At 38.0% G+C, this 11,823-nt stretch overlaps 1 protein-coding gene across 1 annotated transcript in view; it reads right to left on the reverse strand.

The window, feature by feature from the left end:
• The window catches only part of LOC306856946 (zinc finger protein GLI2-like), a 100,611-nt gene extending 89,570 nt beyond the window's left edge, over nt 1–11,041 (reverse strand). Inside the window, exon 1 of the mRNA XM_079396520.1 lies at nt 10,727–11,041. The gene's annotated coding sequence lies outside the window, so the exon portion shown is untranslated. The remainder of the gene's footprint in view (nt 1–10,726) is intronic.
• Nucleotides 11,042–11,823: the final 782 nt, after the last annotated feature.

Raw genomic sequence — 11,823 nt, forward strand, 5'->3', positions numbered from 1 at the left:
TGTAAAGTGTAACCAAAACTTTTTATTTTCAGCTAGCAATATATATTTATATATATATATATATATATATATATAATTATTATTATTATTATTTTTTACCAAAAACTACAAAAAAAAATTACTACAATTTTAAATAAAATTTAAGTGAAAAAAAAAAATACCGGTTTTAAAATATTAATGAAAAACTATAATAGCATCTCATATATTGCAACATTAGTATGAGCTTGATTTGCAATCGCAGTGCAATGCATGTAGGAGCTTTAGGAAAGATTTGAGTTTTTTTGCATGGCATGAAAACATTTAAAGTACAAAAACCTTTTAGTCATCTTGAGCACAAGATGAAGAAACATTCATCACTACATAATTAGTGGAGATGTATCTTAAAAACAACACAGACGAACACATCAGTGTGCAACTTCAGTCTGAGAAACTGCAAGAGAGAGGAAAAACAGCATCTTATTCCTAGAAGTGAATCCATCAGGACGGGTGGGGTTTGAAGGAGAGAGACGTCCAGAGAAACGAATGTTTCCATGCTGCAGGTGCGGGGAGTTTCAGGAGAGCCGTTTGGCTCCTCACACTGATTTACTCACCGAACCCCTGCTGAATAATTACAGCACAACCGTCCCACAAACAAATGACTCTGACAGACCCTGAAAGGTCACAGAGCCAAATCCCACATCCCTCGCTAGCGTTCAACCGCCGCAATCCTTCAGACGCTGGGCTGAAGTGTGTTTCCTCACTTCATCACAGACACGGAAAGATCTCAAACTCATCAGTTTGATTCCTAAAGATTCCTAAAAGAAAAACTTTTTCATTGCTCAGGAGACTTTAATGAGTTTGCACTTGTCAAGAATCAACTTAAAAAACACATACATGGGTCAAAAGGAAACAAATAACAAGAGTGCACAGCAGACTAGATCATTTCTGATGAGAATTTTGAGATTTCTGATTTTCTGATTGTATACTTTGGCTTCTTGGCAAATTTGAGCACAGTTTGAGACATTTTGAGATCTTTTGTAAAACTTGATCTTATGTTATTCTTTAATTTAAATATTATTTTTTATATATAATTAAATATATAAGTGTGTGTGTGTGTGTGTGTATAATCATCAATTGATTGAAATGTGCATGTACAATATATATATATTTACAGTGCCTTATACCCCTATTCCAGAGCATTAAGAACCTCATACTGGGCAGAAGGTTTACCTTCCAACAGGCACACAGTAAGAGTCAATTATAGACAACTCTGTGAATGTCCTTGAGTGGCCCAGCCACAGCCTGGGATTGAACCCAATCAAATATTTCTGGAGAAACCTGAAAATGTGCATCTGCCCCCATCCAACCTGACAGAGCTTGAGAGGTGAAGAGGTGAGGAGAAGAAAAACAGATAATTGCCATATGCTGATGAGCAAAGCTTGTCACATCAAACAAAAAAAGACTTGAGACTGTAAAGGTGCTTCAGCTAAATATTTAGTTCAGGGTATGAAGTACATTCAGGGCAAAGTTTTTTGATATTAAATAAATTTACAAATCTGTGACAGTTCTGTTTTTGCTTTGTCAATATGGTGTATGGAGTGCAGATTGATGTGGAAAAAAAGTAATTTAAAGCAGTTTAACATAATGCAGCAACATAAAAATATGTGAAAAAAATGAAAAAATACTTTTGCAAGGCGATGTATATATTGTATATGCACATTTTAATCAATTGATTATTTATTAATTGATTTATTTATATCCTAATATATTTCAACTAGTGCTGTCAATCGATTAAAAAAATTAACTAATTAATCACACATTTTTCTAAAATTAATCGTGATTAATCACGCTTAACCCCACCTAACATTCAAGTTTTTAAATAAACAATCTTCAAATGTACAATGTACAAACAACATAAAGACAGTATATTTGTAATATTTCTTTAATGGTATCTTTTTCATGATTGAAGGCCAGCATCACTGATATCAATACTACTGATGTCTCTATAAAAAAACAATTTTGGCCCCCTGAATATTTAACCATTGACTGTAGCCATTCAGCATTACAGTATAATTGAGAGCTATCAATTTTAACATTTATTAGACTTAACGTCTAATTTAAGTGAACTTAAAACAATCTTCACATTAACCCATTATAATAAATGACATGTTTAGCTACCTTCAGCAGAAATATACAGAAAATTAATACTTACCAAACACTAAATTCTAGATGAACCCCTTAAAACTATAAAAGTTATTGATTTGCTCTTTTTTTCTTTTGTTCTTGGATTAATAGACATCACAGCAGCTGGTTATTAACTTATTTGCCTGCTATTGCTTTAAAAGATGCTGCTGCTGAAGGTGATGGGGATCTGACATGCATCTTATTTTCTCACAAATCTCTTTACATTTTCTGACTCACTTCAGGTCTGAAAGTCTCAACTAATGAGCGGATGAGTTGAATTGGGTATTTTAGATGAGGGAGACAGTGCTAGGGTGCCTCAGGACAGTTTTTAAAACCATTTCAGAGACATGTACTTAAATGTGACGCATATATAACATAGGCTATTGCATGCATGCACACAGTTTAAGGCAGCTTTAATCGCCTTTTTGGTAACTTCATGCCTTAACTGACGGCATAACTACGACATTGCATGCACGTAGTTTCTTTCGCTGTATGATATGAAATGATATAGGCTACAGCGCGCACCGGCACCTAGTGCGTGCATTTGAAGAGTGCGCGCTACGAGCACAGTATCTTTTACGCGCTTGTTTGACTCGCGTCTGGCGTGGAGGCGACGTATAGAGCACGTGTCTGAAACTTCTCCCGTTTGATGTGGTCATAAAGACATTCTGCATCTAAATAAACGCAATCCTTTGCAAGAAAAAAGAGACAGAGGCAGCAGTTGCGAATGAGGTGGCCAACCCTAGCCCCGCCCCTGCGTTATTTTGCGGTAATATTTTTAACGCGTTAATCTGAAAATAATTAATAGCATGCGTTAACGCGCTAATTTTGACACCACTAATTTCAACTCTTTAAACCTTTGTTTCCACAGTCACTCACTTCTGAGATGAGGTTTCATATGGAAGGCTGTCAGGGCCAAAAGTCTTTAAGCAGAACGCGTGGAATTTGACCGTTCGTCTATGTGAACATGACAACATGCACATCGGCCAATGAAATTGCAGTATTTGAGATTATATTTGCATGTGACGGCGTGGTACATTGGTATACGTGTATGCAAGGGCTGCACGAAAATGTATTATTCCCTTGAAATTATAATTGCGATTATTAATTATGATTATAGCAATTTACACTGAATGATGTTTTGAATAGCTTTATACCATTGTTTGAAGCAACTGCATGCCATATTCTTATATGAAAACAAACAAGCTGAAAACACTCTTTCTGGAAAACTTTAATTGCTTTTATATAGCATTGGTTTGGTTTCATCTTTAAATAAAACAGTAAAAATATGTGCAGTATTACAATGTTATACTAAAACCAAAATTAAAACGATACAAAAAACCCTTAAGATAACCCAGAAATTTTTAAATAATGCATCAGTATTTTGTGTGTGACGTCATGATTTGTCATGTCCTTTTTAGTTGTTTAGTTCAACGTTCTTTCTCAGGTAAAAAGAAAATTCTTAATTTATACTGTCATATTAATTTTCTCTGGCACAGTAGATATCAGTAAAAGTGCCACAATAAATGAAAGAAGGGATAAATATTTAGGTAGATCTAGAGGAATATCTGCTTTAAAAAGTAATGCATGTTTGAGCACGACCAGAATGTGCATGCATTGGGAAGCACGTTCAAATTCGTCATCTTAACACAGTAAAACTGCGTTTTTACACGTACTACAGAAATGCGGTGAAAACTGACACCTTAACGTGGCCAGAATGTGAGGGTCTACACATACAACAGTAATGTGTTCAAAATCGCAGAGTTAATAAATGGTTTAGCTCCTGCGTATCTAACTTGTCTTCTACCACGCTACAATCCAACCCGCTCCCTAAGGTCGCAAAACTCTGGACTTTTGGTAGTGCCTAGGATAGCAAAGTCCACTAAAGGAGGTAGAGCTTTTTCACATTTGGCTCCCAAACTCTGGAATAGCCTTCCTGATAACGTTCGGGGTTCAGACACACTCTCTCTGTTTAAATCTAGATTAAAGACACATCTCTTTAGCCAAGCATTCACATAATGCATCTTATAATCTTGTACTGCAGTTATATCTGATCAAATGTACATTATTATTATTCTTTAGCTTGGGTTGAACAAATCATTTTTGCTTAGATGGAACAGCAGCTACGCTAATTATGTCTCTATTTGTTTCTCTGTTGATTAACATCCCGTGGTAACTAGGAATTACAGAAGCTTCAGTCTGGATCCAACCCTTAAATGATCTGAGATGACCGAACACCTGAGAAGAGATAATACCAACTCCTCAGAGGACCTCAGAGGATGCCAACGCTCAGACAACATACAGAATTACCAAATTTTGCCATAAGTCAAACATATTAAGGTACTGCAATATATAAATATATTGTGGAAACTTAAATTCCTGTAGAGCTGCTTTGCAACGATTCGTATTGTAAAAAGCGCTATACAAATAAACTTGAATTTAATTGAATTAATGTGGACGAACAGCGTGTGTTGACACGGTCAGATTTAAAGGGGTCATCGGATGCCCATTTTCCACAAGTTGATTGATTCTTTAGGGTCTTAATGAAAAGTCTATAATGGTAGTGTAAAACAACAGCCTTTTTACTCTGTCAAAAACAGCTCTGTTCACAGCGACCCGTTTCGGTGCATGTCCCTTTAAATGCTAATGAGCTCTGCTCATCCCACTCCTCTCTTCTGTGGGGTGAAGAGCTGTTCTCGTGAGACTGTAAACTTTAGCCGTGGAACTTGATAATTAGCACATTATTAGGAAAGGCGATTTGCATAAACTAATAAAAACCTTATACTCACTTCTGTAGATGAAGCTGGATCACAAATGATTTGCGCGAACATAGATGCATTTAAGCAGATCAAGATCAGCGCATTCCCTTCAAAAACAAAGTAATCCACAGCGTCTTCAGCAGCTCAGATGTCGGGAGTAAATAACGACTGCTATGTTCATTATTACATCCAACAACAGAACACCTCAATAGCTAAGGAGTCATTCTTGTCTACCCCTGCTCCGGTGTTGAAACAATGGTGGACTGATGACAGATCACTCAGGGCGGGTCTATGTTAAAACGGCCGTATCAATCAACAATATTGGGAGGGGCCTGTGCAGAACTACGTCACTCTGCCAAGAATCTTAAAACAGCCTGATATGAGAAAGAGATTATTATTATTGGGGATTTTTAAAAAGAAAGCACCGGGTGGATTTTTATCATTATAGGGTGGTTGTGTACACACACTGCCAACACACATTTATGTTCAAACAACATGTAAAAGGGAATTTTGCATCCAATGACCCCTTTAACGCATTCCGTTTAAAGACTTTTGACCTCAACCACCTTTCATAGTCTCAGAGCTGAAGCTGTTTCAGTGAGTTTAGGTGATAGTGGAGCCCCGTGGCTCAGATCACCCCCCCGCTGCTAAGTGCAATATCCTGTGGACGATCTCCATCGGCGCAGGCGATGCTGAACAGATGTTGCGATTGCAGCCCCCGCCGAACTTCAGGGCAGGAGGATTCCTCCCGTCTCCCCGAATCAGCCGTCGAAGCCATAACATCTCGCATGTGCCACTGCCGCGGCGGGAAGAGCCTCAGCGCTGGACATCACAGGGGTTTTTAACAGCATGCTTTGATCCGCCAGCCAAATGGTGTTTTTAAGAGACACTAGTGCTTTGACACCAGGACTGTAATGTAAACTTCCTCTCTGTTGTTATTGAGAGGTGAGGAGCCTCTTCTACTGTCCGCCCGGGGACAACACTTTCAAACACTTACACGGGTGGTTATGTCACCTTTTAGTGTTGAGACAGCAGTGGCTTTCTGTAAAGAAAGCTGACAGAAGTTTACTCACTAGATAGATAGATAGATAGATAGATAGATAGATAGATAGATAGATAGATAGATAGATAGATAGACAATTTTATATATTTATAATTACATAATTTCTATATTATAAATGACAGCAGTTTTTTCATATATTAAATTATTATAAAAAAAATTGAAAAACAATATTATATTATTAAATATTCATGTATTAATATAATTTATTTTAATATATATGATAAAATAATGTTAAATACAAACTGCGTTCATCTTTAAATCTCTGAAGTATGCTATTACCCTACAAGACAGAAATGAGATTTCCCTAAAACAATTACTGGAGACTGAACTGAATGGAGACTAAAAACTAAACAATTCCCTGATCTCAACAATGTCTCAAACTTTGCTCAGATTTTCAAATGCAATGAAAAGTCAGAGATTTCATCATGAACACAAACATTTCTCATCAAATGATCTTTTAATGTGACCTATTGACTTACTTGGGTCTAGTTTTAGAGAAACTTCTGACAGAAAGTGGATATTTAAATACAATTCTAAAAAGTATCTAAAAATGTTAATGTGGATTTTAACTGATCTAGAAAAAACCCAGCAAACTCGAGCAGGTCTCGATGTCTAACCCTGTGATTGCAAAGGCCTAACAAAGTGTCATCGCACGGACCTAACGGTGAGCAAACGTGCTCCATTGCAAAGACAAATAAATCACAGAGCCCTGTCTGTTTTACAATAACTGAATCTCAATAATGTAAACATCTGCGCTGCGTGTCCGGAGCTGTTGAACACATCTGAACCAGCGCTAGGCCACGAGCCAAACCCTTGAGAAACCGCCGGGGATTTTCTGCTATCAGGCATTTGTCTGAAACATGTACGATTCTATCAGTGATGATGATCTGTGCGCATAAACCCACGGCTCTCTGCTGTCAGAAGTTCTTTAGGTATTAAAGGAGTATCATCCGGTTACCGCATCCCTTCAGGAATTCATTAAGTCCCGAATCAAAGCCAGCCGAGAGGAGCTATAGATCCCCATCACGATTCATAGCGAGCCGAGCATCTCCTGCCCCAGCGGCCCGCCGATCTTTGATTTCAAAGCGTCTCGTGGCGAGTGATGGCCTTTCAGGAGACGGCGATGCTCTGATTTCATTCGGTGTAATTAGATGGTGCTTGATGCATGATTGTCTCTGCTTGATGAAGGTACGAATGCGGGATCTTTTTCCCAGGAGCTCTGAGCGGAATCGTTGAATTAGTCCACTCTAATGCAGTTCTTCATTGCAGTGGGAGGTTTGCAACACACTTGAGTCTGAACGCTGAACATCAAGCCAAAGCTCGGATACATATAGTTGTCCAAGCTGTCAACTCATACAGTTTGTCCGTAACATAGCAACATAGCTGAACATCTTTTCTTTGTAATATAAAATTAATGATTAAGCTTGATTAAGTTACACTGATACAATATACTGTACCAATTGTTGTTTTAATGAGAAAAGCATGTAAGCAATCAAATACTAGAAAACTGACTATTTCATAACGCCTCCCTGTACGATTCACCACAGAAAAACCCACAAGCCCACTGGCACAGAGCGCAAAAACCACAGAGGAAGCGCAGCATGACATGTGAACAACATCCACAGCAATCCCAGAGCCCGGCGGCACAGACGCGGCCAATCAAAGCCAGCGATGCAGTTCACATGAGCGGTGGATCCACACTGACACTTCAAAGAGCAGAGAAACTTCACAACTCAACCAAACCAGCCTCAGCTCCTCAAGCTGACCATTCAACATCATCACTGAGAGGAAATATCGCATGATATCGTGCAGCGGCTCTCAACACGAAAATACATGTCAGGTCTGTTCTGATAAAGCCACAGAGAGGAGAATAACAACGCAATGCTAAATGCACAGCAAATTACGATCATCAAATCACGAATAGCTACAGTAGCAAAATTAATACTATACATCATTTTAAGTAATTATTTGTATATTTTAAAATTGTTTCATTCAGAAATATTTATATACACATATAAACACATTATATGAATTACATTTAAAATAAAAATATATGATTATATATGCATTTAAACCCCCAAATATACAATTTTGGGTTTAAAGTAAATGATATCCAGCATATTGTTGAGTAAGAAACTACAAAACATTTAATTACTTATTTATATATTTATATATAAAACAGGCTAAGCTATGAATTTATTATACATGTATAAATCAATATATATATATATATTATTTGTTTTTGTTTTTTGTTTGTTTTTTTTGGACAGCAAAAGACGTCTGTTCTATCAAACTCAACAATATTTTCATCTGACACATAGAAAGAAGTTAAATCAGACTGATGTTGATCATGGACAGGTTGCATCAAAGAAAATACTACCTAGATGGCATTAGATACAGGTTAAATTTTCTACTACTGTCTCAGGTTTTGTCGGTACTGTATAGTGGAGCAAAGCCACAAATAATTATGTTGCTTGAGAGTTTTGCAACTAATGAGGAGACAGCAGTGATCAATCATGAAAACATTTAATGTCACTGATTGGTTAAGCTGGTATATAGGGTGGCACCCTACGAGCTGATTGGTTAAAACTGGGATGCCCGTTTGCACAGGACACATTATAAACACTGCATCTGAAAGAATGGACAAAATCACACTTAAAAGTTCACAATTTTAAGCTTGCACTAATGGTGCAATGCAATCAGCAAGAGACAATTACAACAAGAGTGATTAAAACAAGTAAAACGATTTCAAAAGGAAAGCAAATCGTCAGCAAATAACATTTTGTTGATGGTCAAGCAGGTTCAACAATAAGAAGATAATAAAACTCCAGCAGTATCTTTTGTCCGGTTTAAAACAACACACGTTTTCAGGGGTCAGCGGCTCTATTCATGCGCCACAATAGAGGGACTTCAGAGGAGCTCGACTTCCCCGGGATTTCTTGACCTATTGACAGCGGACTGACCTTATATACTCCTGTGAGAAAGACTATTGTGCTCTGGAGTCAAGCAAGACAAACAAGAGGGGGAAAAAAGAGTTCCCTGCAGTCTCAAAGAGTCTTAAGTCAATCCTGAGCAAAGCCCTTCAGAACGGGACGTTAATGGTCATCAAACTCCAATCACTTTGAACCGGGTGTCTCTTATGAGGTCTAAAAGCGTCCTATTGCAAAATTAAGCGGTTTTTCTGAAACATGCATGAAAAAGCAGAGAGTGCAGAGAGAAAAATGAAGGTGCCTCACACAGGAAAATCCACCAAAGTGGCCTTTTTTAACCAATTCTTAACTACCCTAAATCGTTATGTTAAATTTGGAAATTGTCCCAAAAATTCCTCCACAAATAGCCTGGAACTATGTGCACGGCTCCAGACATCTGGCACGTTTTAGTCACACGGAATAAAAACAGCTTTAAGCAATTCTTCCACGGTTTGTTCACCTGGAACCGACTGAGCTTTATTTGGCGTTAATTGGTGGCGATGTGTTGAGCGCTGAATGCCGACTCTCTCTCTCGCTCTTGTCTTAACTTCTGAATCGTCTCGGCGGGGAGTTTTACTCAGTTCCCATTCAGGCCTCTGGTATTTTCTGCTCCTCTGCCTTCGCACCATTCGCTTCATTAAATTCTTCTGCAGTGAGAAAGGGCTTGACGGACACTGAGAGAGCGGGACGTGTGAAAAAGGCTCCGGGGGAGATGAAAGAGGCCCCTGCGGCCCCGGGGCCCCGGTGGCCGTCAGCTCGGCCGGACCTGAATAATCCTGAATGGGCACGCCGTTCTTTCACATCCTTTATTCTGACTGCTAGAACTCTTCATTGCGCACAATGGCAAATGCACTAAAACTGTTTTCTCATGCTAATGGATGTGAACTCACTCCCACCAAATGCTTTTTGCTTTTTCCTACAGGATTTAAATGGGCCAATTAGAGCTTTTTTGGAGCCCGTTCTGGCTCCTCGTCTTCTATATCTCAGTGAATTTTTTAATACACAACAAGTGCCGTTATAACGGCCGAGAGAGATCACAGAAATGTATTGTATTTCAGGAGGAAAAGCAAACAGTAAACAGAGAAAGAAAAAGAAAGTCTGAAGAGCAAACATCAGGTCTTTGGACTCTCAACAGCTCTCTGAACTTCTGTTTGCATTCATTAGCCTCTATTACACTGTTTACTTAAGCTAGTATCAATAAAAAAATAAAATAAAACAAGCATGACTATTTTAATGTGCTACACTTTTGGTTCAATGCACATATTTTCCCTCCACAAAGTTAAACTTCAAAACTTTAGAAGGAAATTAAATTGCACATGCACTAAGAAGACTGGACTATGAAATATTAAATGCGCAAGCATTAATGAATAATCTAACGCATGCAGACTCTTTCTAACACGCCTGGATGAGTAGATGTGTTTAGGACTGGTGCCTGGCACCTTCTGATCACATCTTCCCCCATATGGATCAAATTGCAGCAGAATGTTTGGGATTCCAGTGTCAGGAGTCAAACAAGAGTCGAAAAGCAACTCTATTCCATTCTACAGCTCGTATTTGTGATGCAACTTAACTCCTAAAATGAACTCTTAAAGTAAGAGTTTTGTGTGCCAGAAAATAAAAATGCAAAAGAGCCGATGGGATTTTCTTTCCATACGAGTCCATAAATAATAATAATATTAATAACAATAAAAGTATTTTAAAAGCGTTATTAACAGCGCAGCGTTCGTTAAACACGCATGTGCATTTATAACGAGTTCATCTGAATCACTTACCAGCTCTGAAGAGTGAATCAAACCTCCAAACTCGCGCAAACACGATCAAACTCTTTCTTCAACTTTCTGGCTCCAGAAAACAGAAGCGCGTCCCGCGAACATCCATCAAACCCGAGCGAAGATCTGCGCGGAAAGCGGCGGCTCTGAGCCGAGAACCGGGCGGAAAGTTCAGCGGACACTCTCGGATTCTTCTTCTAACTTTTACGGTCCATCACTGAGAGCGAACGAAGGCGGAATCATCGGAGAAGTTTGGGAAATAAAAACAACAGAAGAGTTTGTGAGCGCGACTGTTTGCGGTGAGACCCCCGGTGATCTGTTTTCAATGCTCTCTCTCTCTCTCTCTCTCTCTCTCTCTCTCTCTCTCTCTCTCATGGGTCGGGCTTCACCGAATGATCGCACTGACAAAAGTTACATCAAGTTTTTCTACAAGGTCATCCTGGAAAAGTCTAATACTGCATGCAAAGTTTTGCTACGAACTTTCTAAACACGTAAAAAAATATATATTATTAAAGCTTAATTAAAAAAAAATTAAAGGTGTATTTAATTGAATTAGGCTATTTTTTTTTTATTTAATTATTAATTTATGTTATATTTCATATATAGGCTAATAGTGCTGAAAAGCAGGAAAACAGACCATCAATATCGATGCATTTCGTCCCAGATCTCACCGCTTAAATCAGCCTCATTCATCACTTTTAGCTGACTGTGGGTCTGTATTTCGAATAGAAAATGGAAATGGGGTCAAAACTAATTCATGTGAAGTTTACAGATAAAACAACAATTAATTACGCTTAATTAACTCACTTAGACGTTAGGTGCTGCATGGACTAAAATAGATTATGCTTAAATCACCATTAAAACCAGGTTATTTCGGTACACTTCAGTATACTGTAATTACACCTAGCCTACCTTTAAGAGATTATCCACAGTTCAAGGAGTGCAATTTTCATGCAAAGAGGAAAATAGACATTTATTTGGCTATTTATTTGTTTTCTTTATCATTTTTAATCGATGCATGAAATGATTTTTACATGCTTTACAAGGAAAAAAAATACAAATCTGAACTTAAACCGCATGATTAGAAATATGTATTATAT

The sequence above is a fragment of the Barbus barbus genome, assembly GCF_936440315.1.
Source record: "Barbus barbus genome assembly, chromosome: 37".
Classification (NCBI taxonomy): domain Eukaryota; kingdom Metazoa; phylum Chordata; class Actinopteri; order Cypriniformes; family Cyprinidae; genus Barbus; species Barbus barbus.